Here is a 15464-nt window from a genome sequence, read left to right as displayed (position 1 = left end):
TCGTCATGGGCGTTACCTGCGCTACGCGCATGACGAGCTGGCTTTGTCACGTTACGCGCGATTTTCAAATTTCAGCGCACAGCGGGAAAACCCGCTAGCGCGGTAGAGGTTAATAATGTAGTTAAAGCAGCTGATCACAATATGGGGTGTACCCAATGTAAGTCTGCAATGCTGTCCACATTATTTATACAAAATTATGGTCAGTATGTCATTTTAATGTTCCAACGATGTAGACCTGATGGAACTAAATTGACAACTTCTATTAAAAATGTTGTGGCTTCTCAGTTATCAATTTCAGGAAGAACTTTTGCAACTGTAGCTATTATTTATCATGACGGTCCTTCAACAACATCAGGGCATTACACATGCTATTTAAAATGTCAAAAAGGTTGGACTAACTGTAATGATACTCATTTGACTTTCAAACAACGTTTGCCTTTTGACTTAAAAAATTCATACCTAGTGTTTTTACAACCAAAATTTAAGTAAAGGTAATTGGCCTATAAAGACGGGAGCAGTTAATAAAAGTTAGTCTGCTGTTTAAAATTATATTGTGAGTAAAAGTGATGAAGAGAATATAAAAATTATAGTTCTCATAAAGGAACGGTAAGTGGTGTTGCATAGTAAGTGATATCAGTATTATAGGAAATGTTCAACATGAGAGAGCCAGAGATGGAATTATGAATAATTAAAAAATTGTGAAAATGTTGTTTGAGCCTTTCTTTCAGAACGTAGGGAAAACCGTAATTTTAGAGTTTGTTTTAAGTAATTTGAAAATATACTGATACATCTGACACTATTTGGCCTTAAGGAAAGGTGAAGGAATGAGCAAAGAATCATGACTGAACACAAGGAGTATATGAAAACATTGAAACATATTTCAGATGTTCTTGGAGCTTTTCTTCTAGGAAGTCGATGAAATGGAATTTTTAGAGAACAGCAGAGTACCTTCCAATGAAAAGGACCTTGATGATGTACTATTTGGCCTAAAGGAAAAGTAAGTGAATCAAAGATTAGTGTACATATGTGATTTGTAAGTTTATATGTTTTTTTTAAACACAATCTTTTTGATTGTGTTTTTTTTCCTGCTGTCATATGATGAATAGTTTGAACTCACTGTTTTTAGTGAAATTCAATATGTTCTGAGAACAGCAAAAATAAACTATCTAACATGTTGTACAAATTATTCTATAGTTTGTATTGTGGAACTTATATTGTATTCCCATTGTCTCACACTCACTTTCCTTTTTTCCTCTCTCTTTCAGCTCTCTTTACTCACTCACACTGCCTTTCTCTCACTCTGTTTCACACCCATTCGTTTACTCCACTTCTTTCACAACCCCTCATTTCCATTTCAACTGTCTGCATCCCCTCTCTCCCTTGCACCACTTTTCAGCTTTCAGTCTCTCTGCTTTACTTCCCTTTTCCGTCTTTTACTCCTTTGCTCTTTTAGTAATTCCTCTTTACTCACTCACCAGTATTGTCGCACTCTGTCACTATAACTCACCCACTCTCCCTCGCTTATCTTTGTTTGCTCCTTTCTTTTGACCTCTTCTCTCTATTTTCCGTTCACTACCTCTATGTCCTCAGTCCCTCACTCTCCTTGTGTAATGTTCACTTGTGTTTATCTACCTTCTATCATTTCTCTTACAACAACTTCACTGCTCCTCTCTCATCGTTCTTCACCCCATTTCTTTTAGTCCAGTTCCATTACTACCCCTCATTTCCTATCTTTCAATGTCCTTCTCTTTACTTTCATCACCGAATCACTTTCTCTCAGTACCACTGCTTTAGTCCTCTTCTCCTCTCTTTCCTTTTTTTGCTCCCTTACTCATTATCCTTTCCTCACTCATTGTACTCCACTTCACTCAGTCCTTCCCTTAGTCTCTCTGTCTACTAACTTCCTCACTCCTTTTCCCTCAATCCTTCTATATTATCCTCTCTCCCCCTCACATTCTTTTAGTATCTTTCTTACCTTCAGTTCATTTCTCTCTTCTTCTCTTCCTCTCTGTCAGTGAATCTATATGCCTTACTCTTAGTAATTTGCTCTCCTTCTATTTCTTTTACCCTCTTTTTGTCCTTCTACATTACTTTATTTCCCTTTCTGTGTCTTTCACTCGTACTTTATTTCTTAATACACTGTTATGATTTTTAACCTCTTCATTTGTATGTTTTATTTTAAAATATATATTTTACTAATTATAACTTTTTTTTTCTTCTCTCTTTCACAGATACAAAGTGTAGTAAAAAAATGTAATTAAAGTTACATTAATTATATGGTAAGTGTGACTAAAAAAATGTAGTTTGTCATCACCCTTTGCTTTAACCTCACTACTATTTTCTCATCCTACCTCACTCCTGTTTCCTTACTCTGCTTCCCTCACTTATTCTTATCCTCCATGTTTACTCCCCTTTCCCTAACTCCCCTCCCACATTCAACTTCTTTCAGTCCCCCTGCTTTACTTCCCTTACCCTCTGTTCCCTTCCTTTTCTCCCTCAGTCATTGCCTTTCCCTTACTCATTTACTTCACTCCTCTCACTCCTTCTCTCAGTCCGTCTGTCCTCACAATTCCTCACTTCCGTTCCCTCACTCTGTCTCTCTTACCGTCGCTGTCTCTGTCCCCTCACTCTGTCAATACTCTTTCGTCATGCTCACTCCCTACAACTCACCCACACTCCCTCACTTACCTTTCTTTGCTGCTTCACTCACTCCCTTTCAGTCACTCCTTCCTTTACTCTCTCTCTCCTTTCTCTCTGTCACTCCCCATTTCTTACCCTTATTCACTTTTACCCACCCTCTTTCACCCCTCTTTACTTACAGTCACTGCTCTTTTCTAACCCTCCCTCACCGTTGTTCCTTTACTCCGGTTCCGTCACTACCCCTCATTCCCCATCCTTTACTGTCCTTCCCTTTACTTTCAACACCCACTCACATTCTCCCAGTACCTCTGTTTTAGTTTTCTTCCTCTCTCTTCCCTTGTTTTGCTCCCTTATTCATTTTCCTTTTCTGACTTACACCCTATTACACCTTCTCTCTGTCTTACTATCTAATACACAGTCCCTCTGTGTTGCTACCTCTAGCTCTCTTTCTCTTAACATCACTCTCTCTGTGTCCTTCCCTCATGCTCACTCCTTTATTTATTTTTTGGTGCGCGCCCAGGTAAGCGCACCGGGGAGCATACCGGTACGCGTACCCTGGAGACAAAAGAATGACAGAGTTTTCAAAAAATGTAGCATTTTTTTATAAATTAGAGGTAGTTCTAAAAAGAACAGTTTTTTTTATTCTTTTTGTTGTTTTATATTTTTTTATTGTTTTTTTGAACATTTATTACTTTTGTTTGGCTTTTATAAAGAATTTTATATTTTTTTGTATTTTTTATGGGGACAAACAAAAAACAGGGAATTGTAAACGGCTCAACAGGAGCAAAAAAAAACAGGAAAAAATTAGGGCTTCTTTCGGCACTGGTGGTTGTCACCAGCAAGGTTGATGAGATTAATACTTTGCTCACCATAGGTAATTGTTTTTCCACAAACAATGCAAACGATTTTGTACCCACCAAACTTGGTTTGTATGTTTGGCACCATCTCCCTTGCTTCTGGACCCAATGGAGTGGGTTCTTTGGTTGTTGAGGTTCTGGAAGACGATTGGGGAAGGTTTCTGCACAGTTCTCTCACCTCTGCTGCAGAATAGTTATTGGGATGCAATCGTTGCATGTTGCGAATCATTATGTGATTGCCAAATGAATATTTTTTGGCAGGGTTCCCCCTGGATAGTACAGCGCCACAGATGAGACAGGTCACCTTTGCAGCGTTTACTTTTTTGGAACCCCTTGGGATTTTATAAAACTCCCATATAAAGTGCTCCCTAGGTTTGTATGGTGGATTGTCTTCTGGCAGGAACTGCCTTCTCTCTTCCTCCTCTTCCTCCTCCTCCTCCTCTTCTTCTTGACCACCAATGTGATGTTCTGGTGGTCCTTGTGGTGGTGGTGGTGGTGGTGGTGGTGGTGGTGGTGGGGCAGATGCTCCAGCTGCTGACAGTACTGCAGCCATATCTCTAAGAAAAAAAGCAGGTCTTCCTCACTCAAAGAACAAAGTGAGAATGAGGAAAAAAGGTGGGGGCTTTCATCATTTGGAAAACAAAACTGTTCTGAACCAATGAAAAGTGTTATTTTCAAGTCACATGATCTGGGCTTTCATCATTTGGAAACCAAAACTGTCCTGAACCAATGAAAAGTGTTATTTTCAGGTCACATGACCCGACACGCTTACGCTACGCGCCCGGAGGCGCGCACCGGGGCGTGTCCGGGGGCGCTTACGTTGCGCGATTGTATGCGCTCGGGCGCTTCCGGGTGCGCTTACGCCGTGCGTCATAAGACGCATCACGCAGCTACGCGATACGTCACAATGTTGTTTTCGTTCGCAGCAATAGCGCTAACCGGAGGCTCACCGGTACGCGCACCCGGGCGCGCCACAACACTGCGCTTACCCGTGCGTTCACCGGTACGCGCACCGGGAGCGCACCAAGGCAAAAAAAAAGAAAGGGAAAAATATACATAAAAAAAGTATTATATAAATATACAATATAGGATTTATTATAAAAAATATTATATTTCATAGCTATAGAAATTAGCTATTAAAAAACATATGAAATTCACTGAAAAAAACGTAGGTTTGAGGCCCTATATATAGTTAGGAATTAGCATTTACAAAACCTATGAAATTCACTGAAAAAACCATAGGTTTCACACCAGTTATAGTTAAGAATTAGCATTTAAAAAACCTATGAAATTCACTGAAAAAACCATAGGTTTCACACCAGTTACAGTTAGGAATTAGCATTTAAAAAACCTATTAAATTCACTAAAAAAACCATAGGTTTTACACCAGTTATAGTTAGCTGGAAATTTTACTCGCATAAAACCATTGAAATTCCCACGTTATAGTTAGTTGGACTCACTATAACTTGCGCGTGGAATGCACTGCTGATGACGTCACATATTACATCACTCTTGGCATGGTCAGTGACATCACTCATGACATCACTGATGACACCATCCTTGTGACAGGGTGACAGACCTCCTTTCACTGTAATGTAACCCTTGAAACACATATTCAAAAATAGAAACTACAATTTTCCAAAAAATGGAGATACCCATACCAGTTACAACAACCAATTCAATAATTCCACCATCTATATACACATCCACTCATTCACCAACAGTTCTATATAGTAACTCATACATATACTCACTCATGATATGTAGTGATACGCCTATACATCCTGTTACACACCGACAGTCATCCAAAAGATAATCTCACACATACTCACACATGCAAATAAACTATTGAACATCCATTTATTTGCATATACAGCTATACACACACTACCACCTTACTTCTAAGGAAACTTACACATACTTACTCTCTTAAACAATCACTTATAGAAACACATACTTATTTAAACAGGAACTCTTACAATCCCTCACTCTCACATATACTCACTTATATACATCAATATTCACATATACTACATTAAAACATATGTAGTTACTGATAAAGACACTAGTGAGACAGTCATTCACTCACTAACACACACATATACACACTCATCCACCCATACAGTCCTGCAAATATGCTGTCTTCAAAACACATACAAAGAGAGAGTCAGTCATTCATGCATCTATATGCTAAGTAATATCCCCACTAAACCATACAAACACTCATACTGATACTAAGAAAAACATCTAATAACCCATATACATACACATGTAGCTACTCACCAACCCATGCAGCCACTTATACACAAAGTGAAACACTAATACATAAATTTAAATATTTAAGCATTACTCTCTAATATATGTATTCACTAGGATACACTTAATAAACCAGTTAACCAATTATTATTTTTTTTAATCTATGTAAACACACATTTAAACATTTATTCTTCCATCAACTTTTACATATACTTATATAACACATATTTATTTTTCAGAAAGTCACACATTCACTGGATGGCGTCATCAGTGATGTCATGAGTGATGTCACTGACCATGTCATGAGTGATGCAATATCTGACGTCATCAGCAGTGCATTGCACGCGCACGTTATAGTGAGTCCAACTAACTATAAAGTGGGAATTTCAATGGTTTTATGCGAGTAAAATTTCCAGCTAACTATAACTGGTGTAAAACCTATGGTTTTTTCAGTGAATTTAATAGGTTTTTTAAATGCTAATTCCTAACTGTAACTGGTGTGAAACCTATGGTTTTTTCAGTAAATATATATATATATATTACCTACTGGCGGTCGCCAGCAGGTAGTTATAGTTAGGATTGGCTACCATAGGAAATCTGCAACATTCTATTGGGAATAACTCTGGTGCCGCTTGAGGAATTTGCGTGTAATTTTCAAAAATTTTGGCCAGCTCCGCTCCGCTCCTTCCCTGGAAGTTTCGGGGGGATTTGTGGAGTGGGGGCTGAGAAAAAAGGGGGGTCCCAAAATGTGTTTTCCCCATGTTAATTTCCATAGGACGGTCTGACGAGTCTACAGCCCGAACTGCTGAACGGAATTACGCCAAACTTGGCAAAATTGTAGGGACTGGTACGCAGATGTGCCTTTGCTATGTTTGCTGAAAATTGCTCCAGTGGTTTTTTTGAAAATTAACTTTAAAAACATATATATATCTATAAGCGCTCTCCGAGCGCTCACAGGTGCGCGTACCGGGGAGCGCACCCGGCGCGCTACGGGAGTGCGCGAGCGGAAAGCTGATTGGCTGTCGGGAGTCTGTCAACATTCTAAACAGTCCAGAGAGTCCGCCATCTTGTGTCTCGGTAGAATCGAGACACAAGAGGTGAAAAAGAAAGGGGGAAATAATTAAAAGGGGGCAGGGTAGACATCCCATGTCCCCCTAGGTTTTCTGAGGGGGGCCTAGAAGGACCCTGAAGGGCAAAGAAACTTTTTTTTTTTTTTTTCTCGCAGGGTAAGCGCTGGGTGCGCTCCCAGGTGGGCTCTCCGGTACGCGCACCCTGAGCGCACCACGGGGAAAAATAGTGTAAAAAAATAGAGTAAAAAAATAATGTAGAGTGTTTAGAGGTAAGTTAGCTCTGAAAAGAGCTGTTGTGTTAAGTGGGTGTTTTTTGTACCTACTAGTAGGTACCAATGCAGAGTCTTATATTCAAGAGGAAAACTCTATTCCCCTCATCTGTAAAATGCACACCATCTCTCCTATAGATGTCTTGCATGTTGTAACGCAAGTTGTTGTGGTAAATGGAACCCATACCATAGTCTCTGAGGTAAGCAGAAACAGATTTATTCACATGTTTCCTTGCTTTCTCAATCTGTGGACAAAATTGGTTGGACCAGTTCCATTTTTGCCTTTGGCATATATTAGAAAATACCAAGGCAGTTTTTGGAAAAAGTGACATCAATTGCCCAAATATGTCCTTTAAAAGCATTTCCAGACCTACACCAGTCAAAGTGCCTAAGTCATTTCCACCACAGTGCACTATTAAAAGGTCAGGGTGTGGTAAATGCATAAAGGATTTTACCAATGGTATCAATTGGTGACTCCTCAATCCTCTCTGTCCAATCCATACAATGTCCACATTTGGTAAATCAAGATTGTAAATACCTCTGTTAGCTGCGTATTTTTGACTCCAGTGGACATAGCTATGACCCACAAACCAGACTTTTGTCATTGTGAAGGTAGATGTGCTTAGTCAGATGAGTTGTGGAAATGAAATGGCAGTTTGATTATGAAACAAAGTGGTTGTGAATCAGTGCAGTTGAATAACCATAAATGATTGGAGCTTTGTTAAAAATGTCCACAGAAAATTAGGGTGCATGCTTTTTTTTGTAAGAAGTCATTTCAATGGTTGAGAAAAAGTCATTTAAAGAAACATTGCATTTCATTAGCTAGTAGATTGAGAGGTCAAACAGCCTTGAAGGATTGTTTTGCAACATAGTATGATGAGCTTGTGAACTGTGTGCTGGTTTAAGAGGGAGTACTATGGTTACAGGGTAAATGAGCACTGGGGGATGGGTGAATGTTATGTGAGTTTCAAAGGCTTGAAATGTACAACCAATTAAACTGTGCAGTTTGGTTTTGAATTTGTGTGGGAACAATTTTTATTGGCTATGTACAAGAATATGGGTCTGAAATGAGAAAGAATCTGTGCCATTATTGAAAGGCTCCAGTGAATGTAGCATTATTCAGAGATTCTGCTTAAGAAAATCTGTTGAGTGTGACTGACAATGTTATATATCTTCCAAAGCATTTTTAAAGGTGAGTAATGATTGCTTTAAAAAAGATAGAGAGCTTAAAGATTTTTGACAAGTATCATAGTGAGTGTCTGTGTGAATTAAGGAATTATATTTTTACCTTTTTCTATAATGTTAGTTGTGTGTTTATAAAGTAGACTTCTTCATAAATTGTTTTTTATGCTTGGATTCAATGCTGGTTTAGAAATTGTGTTATGGTTTCATTGGACTTGTAAATATGCTCCTTTTTTTGAAGCGCCTTTTGCAACCTTTAGCATTGGTGGAAGCAGTGAATGTATGGAGAGGGATAGGAATAGCAGATAGAAAACCATATGAAATGGTGTGGGAGATGCATAAAGTATTTCAGTAATGGTATCAATTAAGATGGAATATAAGATAAAGAGGAGCATATTTACTAGACTTTTGCGTAAAGTTTCACATGGGTGCAAGCAGAAAATGCATGCAGAATAATACAATTGGCACCCAGACAAGAATATGAAATGCCGTGAGAGATGTTTAAAGGTTTCTTTTAATGGCATAAATTGAGATAGAATATACAAAAAAAGACAAGCATATTTACAAGCTGCGTGCGCAACCTTTGACATAGCTGTGTGTTTAAAAGGTAGACTTCTTTATAAATTGTTTTTTATGCTTGGATTCAATGCTGGTTTAGAAATTGTGTTATGGTTTCATTGGACTTGTAAATATGCTCCTTTTTTTAAGAGCCTTGTGCAACCTTTAGTATGGGTGGAAGCAGTGAATGTATGGAGAGGGATAGGAATAGCAGATAGAAAACCATATGAAATGGTGTGGGAGACGCATAAAGTATTTCAGTAATGGTATCAATTGAGGTGGATATAAGATAAAGAGGGTCATATTTACAAGACTTTTGCGCAAAGTTTCACATGGGTGCAAGCAGAAAATATATGCAGAATAATAAAATTGGCACCCAGACAAGAATATGAAATGCCGTGGGAGATGTTTAAAGGTTTCTTTTAATGGCATAAATTGAGATAAATTGAGATAGAATATACAAAAAAAAGACAAGCATATTTACAAGCTGTCCTCTCACATCCTCACTCCCTTTCCCTCACTCCCTGTCTCTTAGCTTCAGTCTTTCGATCCTGTTACTCTCTCACTCCTCTTTCATCACCCACACTCCCTTACTTATCTTACTTTGTCTCTGGTATTCTAAAATATATATTATAAATAATCTATTTTTTTGTCTTTCACAGATATAAATTTTAATGGAAATATGATATTAAATGTACATTACTTATAAGGTAAGTTTCATGTACAATATTTATTTTATCTATACTGTTTTCCATAACCTCACTACTCTTCTTTGATACTCCCACACCTCTGTTCCCTTATTGCGCTTGCCTCACTTATTCTGAATCCCCACGTTTGCTCTCTTTTTTCACATTTTTCTCTTACACTCACCTTCTTTTAGGCCTTCTCCTTTATTTTCGTTCCTGTCTCTTCTCTTACTTCATTGTTTTATTTTTTCTCTTCTTTTACTCTCCTTACTCCACTTCACTTACTCCTTCTTTCTTTCTCTGTCTTCTTACTTCTACACTCTCCTTCCTTCAATCTCTTTCTGTTAGCCTCATTCTCTCCATCCCCTTAGTCTCTCACTTCTCTTCTGTCACGCTCACTGCCTATAACTCAGCCATACTCCCACACTCACCTTCTGTCAGACCTTCTCCTTTAGTTTGCTTCCTCTCTCTTTCCTTCCTTTGCTCCTTCACTCTTTTCTCTTCCCTCACTTTTTTATTCCACTGTACTAACTCCTTATCTTACTCCTTCTGTCCTCTTATTTGTACACTCCCCTTCCCTCACTCTCTCTGTTAGCCTCATTCTCTCTCTGTCCCCTTAGTCTCCCACTCCTTTTCTATCATGCACACTCCCTATAACTCAGCCTACACTCACCTTCTTTCAGACCTTCTCCTTTACTTTCCGTCTTCTCTTTTCCCATCCTTTACTCCTTCACTCTTTTCCCTTCCCTTACTCCTCTTTCTGCAGTTCAGTAACTGCTTCTGTCAATCCCTCTGTCCTCTAACTTACTCATGTGAAAGGGCCTGTGTCAGTCTTACGCCTGCTGTGAGGCAGGTGCAAGATTTTGACACAACGGTGTCCTAAAAATGACGCAGTGAAATCTCATAGATTTCACTGCGTCACTTCTACGACCCTTCCTTACGTCAATACGCCCCCTTTGCATACATTACACCTGGCGCAGGTATAATGTGGCGCAGGGGTTTACAAATTGACGCATCTACCTAGATGCGTCACTTTGTAAATATGACTCAACAAGGTGCATTTTTTACAGCACTGGTGCGTCACAAAAAGTGACGCACCGGCGTCGTAGAAGTGACGCATGGCCTCATAAGTGAGGCCTTCAGTCTTCTACTCATGCGTCATATTTAATGTATGACGCATTATGTCGCAAGGAGTTACAGATACGTTAGTATTTCTGACGTATCTGTAAGCGCAAAAGTGATGCAGTGCTGGAGTGTGTCACAAAAGTGATGCAACTCCAGCAAGGCATCCTTTCACATGGGGCCAGCCCCATGTGAAAGGGCCTGCATCACTCTTACGCTTGCTGTGAGGCAGGTGCAAGATTTGACGCAACATTGTCCTAAAACTGACTCTCATAAATTTCGCAGCGTCACTTCTACGACCCTTTCTTGCATCAATACGCCCCCTTTGCATACATTATACCTAGCGCAGGAATAATGTGGCGCAGGGGTTTACAAAGTGATGCATCTACGTAGATCCATCACTTTGTAAATATGACTTAACAAGGAGTGTAAAAGTGACGCATGGTCTCATAAATGAGGCCTTCAGTCTTCTACTCTTACTTTTTCTTTCACTTTCTCTGTTTCTTTACTGCCTTACTTACCTTGTCTCACACTCATTTGTGTTTATCCATTCTGTATCTCCACTCTTTCCTAAACATCACTGCTCTTTTCTTACCCTTACACACCCCTGTTCTTTTACTACATTGTCTTCACTTATCCACATTCCCCATGTTCACTCTCCTTCTCCTAACTCTCCTTCTCCACACTCACCTTCTTTCAGTCCCCCTACTTCACTTCCCTTCCCCTCACGTCCCTTTCTTTGCTTTCTCACTCATTTTCCTCTCCTCTCTTACTGCACTCCACTTCAGTTACTCTTTTTAATTTTTTAAAGAATACAGCTCTTTGATGTGATGTCATTTGAGATGTCATCAGTGATGTCATCAGTGATGTCACTGACCATGTCATGAATGATGTAATATGTGACATCATTGCGGGCGCGCGAGTTATAGTGAGTCCAACTAACTATAACGTGGGTATTTCAATGGTTTTACATGAGTAAAATGTTCAGCTAACTATAACTGGTGTGAAACCTATGGTTTTTTCAGTGAATTTGAAAGGTTTTTTAAATGCTAATTCCTAACTATAACGAGTGTGAAACCTATGGTTTTTTTCAGTGAATATATATATATATATATATATATATATATATATTTTGTTAAGTATTCTGCTACAGTGGCAGAATACCCGAAGGTTACATGTCAAAGTTCCCAGGACTTACCAAATGCAATTGTAAATGCAACCATAAAGTAGGATATCACAGTTGCTATTTATATATATATGATATATAAGCTGAATTCTGAGGAACTAGAATAAATGGAGTTACTCTGTGATACAAGTCGAGCATGGATAAAGATAGACACAGCCCCCTTTAAGTGAATAGAGAAAGGTGTGTTTTCAAATAGGATAAAAGACACAGATGAATTAGGCTGGTAAATCCTCCTTAAAGAAGACAATGTGATTGATATGAAATGTATTTTATTTATGGGTGGCAAATTTAAAAGCCAAAGGAGGCAGATCCCCAAAATTGAACTAACGTGCAGGCGTATTCCCATATTGGCATATCAGATTAGATGATTCAATTATGCCAGAAGTGATGGTTGCACTTACGTTTGACATGTAACCTTCTGGTATTCTACCACTGTATCAGAAAACGTAACAACATATATATATATATATATATATATATATATATTCACTGAAAAAACCATAGGTTATAGACCATATATAGTTAGGAATTAGCATTTACAAAACCTTGAAAATTCACTGAAAAAACCATAGGTTATAGACCATATATAGTTAGGAATTAGCATTTAAAAAACCTTATTTTACTCACACAAAACCATTGAAATTCCATATATAGTTAGTTGCACTAACTATATATCGCGCACCCGCAATCCACTGCTGATCATGTCACATATTACATCATTCATGACATGGTCAGTGACATCACTGATGACATCACTGTGGATTGCGGGTGCGCGATATATAGTTAGTGCAACTAACTATATATGGAATTTCAATGGTTTTGTGTGAGTAAAATAAGGTTTTTTAAATGCTAATTCCTAACTATATATGGTCTATAACCTATGGTTTTTTCAGTGAATTTTCAAGGTTTTGTAAATGCTAATTCCTAACTATATATGGTCTATAACCTATGGTTTTTTCAGTGAATTTCAATGGTTTTTTAATAGCAAATATCATAAGCTGTCGAATGTCAAGTACGTGGTAAGTGAAAACATTTTCGTGTTTATGCACACTGATCTGCTTTGAATGGTGCCCCCCCCCCTCATTTCTATTAGGAGTACTCTCTCTTTGCAGATAGTGAAAGGTAGTTAACGCAGGCCTTTGCCCCCATTGTAATCCGTCGTGCCTGCTTCTCTCTCCATTTGATTGATTGTTATCCAAGTATTTACTGTTTTAGAATTAGTTCTCTTTGGTTCATTCTCTATTTATAAACAAACACAGAGTCGCAATACTCTGTTTAGTCTTTGCAGATAACGAAAAATCGTGTAAAAAAAAAGAAAAGGAATCGAGCAAAATCAGTAGGCCACTAATGGGATCTCTTTTTGACCTCGCTAAAATAGAAACATTAGGAACAACCCCTCATGACAAATACAAAACTAGTGAGATGAACTGAACTCCACACAATGATGGCTGCAAAACAGCTCGGCTCCGCCACCCACCCCGCCCAAAATAACGATAAAGAACGGCTGCCATGATTGGTTGCGGAATGACCACGACGGAGCTACGAAATGGTGCTGCTCTCATGCTAACCCCAGCTTCAGTCTGAAACATCCAGAAACACTGTAGACTACCAATTCGATCAGTTCCGGTAGCGCCCCAATGTAACCCGGTAGAGAAGAACTAGCCCTCCCCTCTTTGACTGATGGTTCTTGTTGCCTGTCCCTTCTGTTGTCATTTAACAGAACTATTTAGCCTGCTGAAAGGGGTTGTGTTCCGACCGCTGGTTGGTGGAGACATTTTGACTATATTCTGTACCTGCGTTGTCGCATCCGGAAGTCATCCGGGGCGCGCAGCGCGTAACGTAAGCATAACAAGTCATGTGACTTGTTAATAAAACTTTTCATTGGTTCATTTTACTTTTCTTATTGTAATGATGAAAGGCTTGGTCATATGACCTAAAAATTACGCTTTTCATTACTTCCGAACATTATTTTTTCTTAAATATATGTTATAATGTTCCAGGCTAATGTACTTTCCCGGAAATTTTACAACTGTCCTGCAAGTAAAATATATTCTTTTTTCGAGAAAAAGAGCGTTTCTTCGTCCCATGACGGAGCCGTTGAGCAAAAGAGGGTCGACCTGCTGTCTTAGTCGCCGATACGCCTGAATATGAGATTCTTATCGATCACTTTATGTTGCAGGAATAGAAAACACAACAGCCCTTGACCATTTATCTTTCCTGCGTTCCTTCGTATTATACCTTTTACCCTTCATGTAATTGGTCTGCTTTATTTCACTTGCCTTTTAATGATTCTAAAACAGTCACTATTATTAAAAACTTTACCAATGTATATACTACTACCATGTTTTCTTTTAAAAACCTTTATTGTGAAAATTTCATTATACAAATACGAGCCTATAACCACGTGGGCCTGCCACAGAGCAAACTGTAATCGTATATGATGAATAGACATTTACACTGTAGAGGAACGTAACGGGCGGGCCATTAGGTTGCAAGAACTAAGGTGTCTAACAGTTACGGAATCGGTGGACGTACATTTTATAATTAAAATACGACAGGGCCAGTTACAATAAAATTATCTAGATATACATTTGCGGGCAAGTACCATGGGTGACGTTAATTCGAACTTTCAACAGTACAGTAATCAATAACACATCAGAACTTAATATCAATAGGGATGTCGAAATATTCAATCAATTCTCGTCCCCGCCCGCCATGTGCTTCAAAACTGCATACGTATCTCGTGATTTCAAGGTTCTGCAACCAGTACACAACAAGGAGTTACGAGTCCCATTTATTCCGGCGCCATTTTGGGCGAGGACGGGCAGGTCCAGGATATAGTCAAAATGTCTCTACCAACCATCGACTATGATGATGTTCATATGCTGTATTTATTAGAGTAACACTCATCTGTCCACATGAAATTAATTTGCCACAATCTAAACATGTCATTTTAATCTTTCCAAAGTTCTTCTAAATATTTGGGACCGTTTCCCTTGCCTCTGAAGCTCTCAGTGCCACTTCTTTGATGAATGTACTAGCAGGTCAGGGGTTCTCCTCCAAATCTCTCTTTTATGCAGCACTATAATTAATTGGTGCCACCTCTCCATATGACGATGCATGGTATAGTTACCACAACTATATTTTTTTTCGGTTCCTCTGGAGAGTTCATCGTGGCAGATGAAGCGTGTAACGTACCGGGCATTTACCTTTTTTGCATGTACAGGAAAGGAAAAAAAAATCGAGCCTCCGAGTTCTAAGGTGTCCCAGGGCCATTTTAGTGGACCAGGCCCAAATCCAAAGAACAGGCCGCCATTTTGAGAGTCCTCTTGCAGCCGCCTGTCGCTGTAGCATCAAGAGCAGCCGAAACTCAGCTGAATGGCAACTGAAACGGTAAAGGGGCGCCCCACTACAGCAGACGAGCCTCCACCTAGGAAGGCCCATTCACGCCGGCTCCCCCCCCCTTCGGGCACCCCACGCCGTTATTCGGAGCAGTATTGTAGGATGGCCACACCAGTGCGGCAACTTGCTAGACATCACCTCGGTGGTAACCGAATCTCAACGCCTTGTGGTGTTTCCTATTCAGAAAACATTGTTATGCTGCCTTCGACCTATTCGCCGCAAGTGCGCACACAACT

The sequence above is a fragment of the Lissotriton helveticus genome, chromosome 1_1 (genome assembly GCF_964261635.1).
Source record: "Lissotriton helveticus chromosome 1_1, aLisHel1.1, whole genome shotgun sequence".
Lineage (NCBI taxonomy): Eukaryota > Metazoa > Chordata > Amphibia > Caudata > Salamandridae > Lissotriton > Lissotriton helveticus.
Note: the sequence above shows the minus strand (reverse complement) of the source record.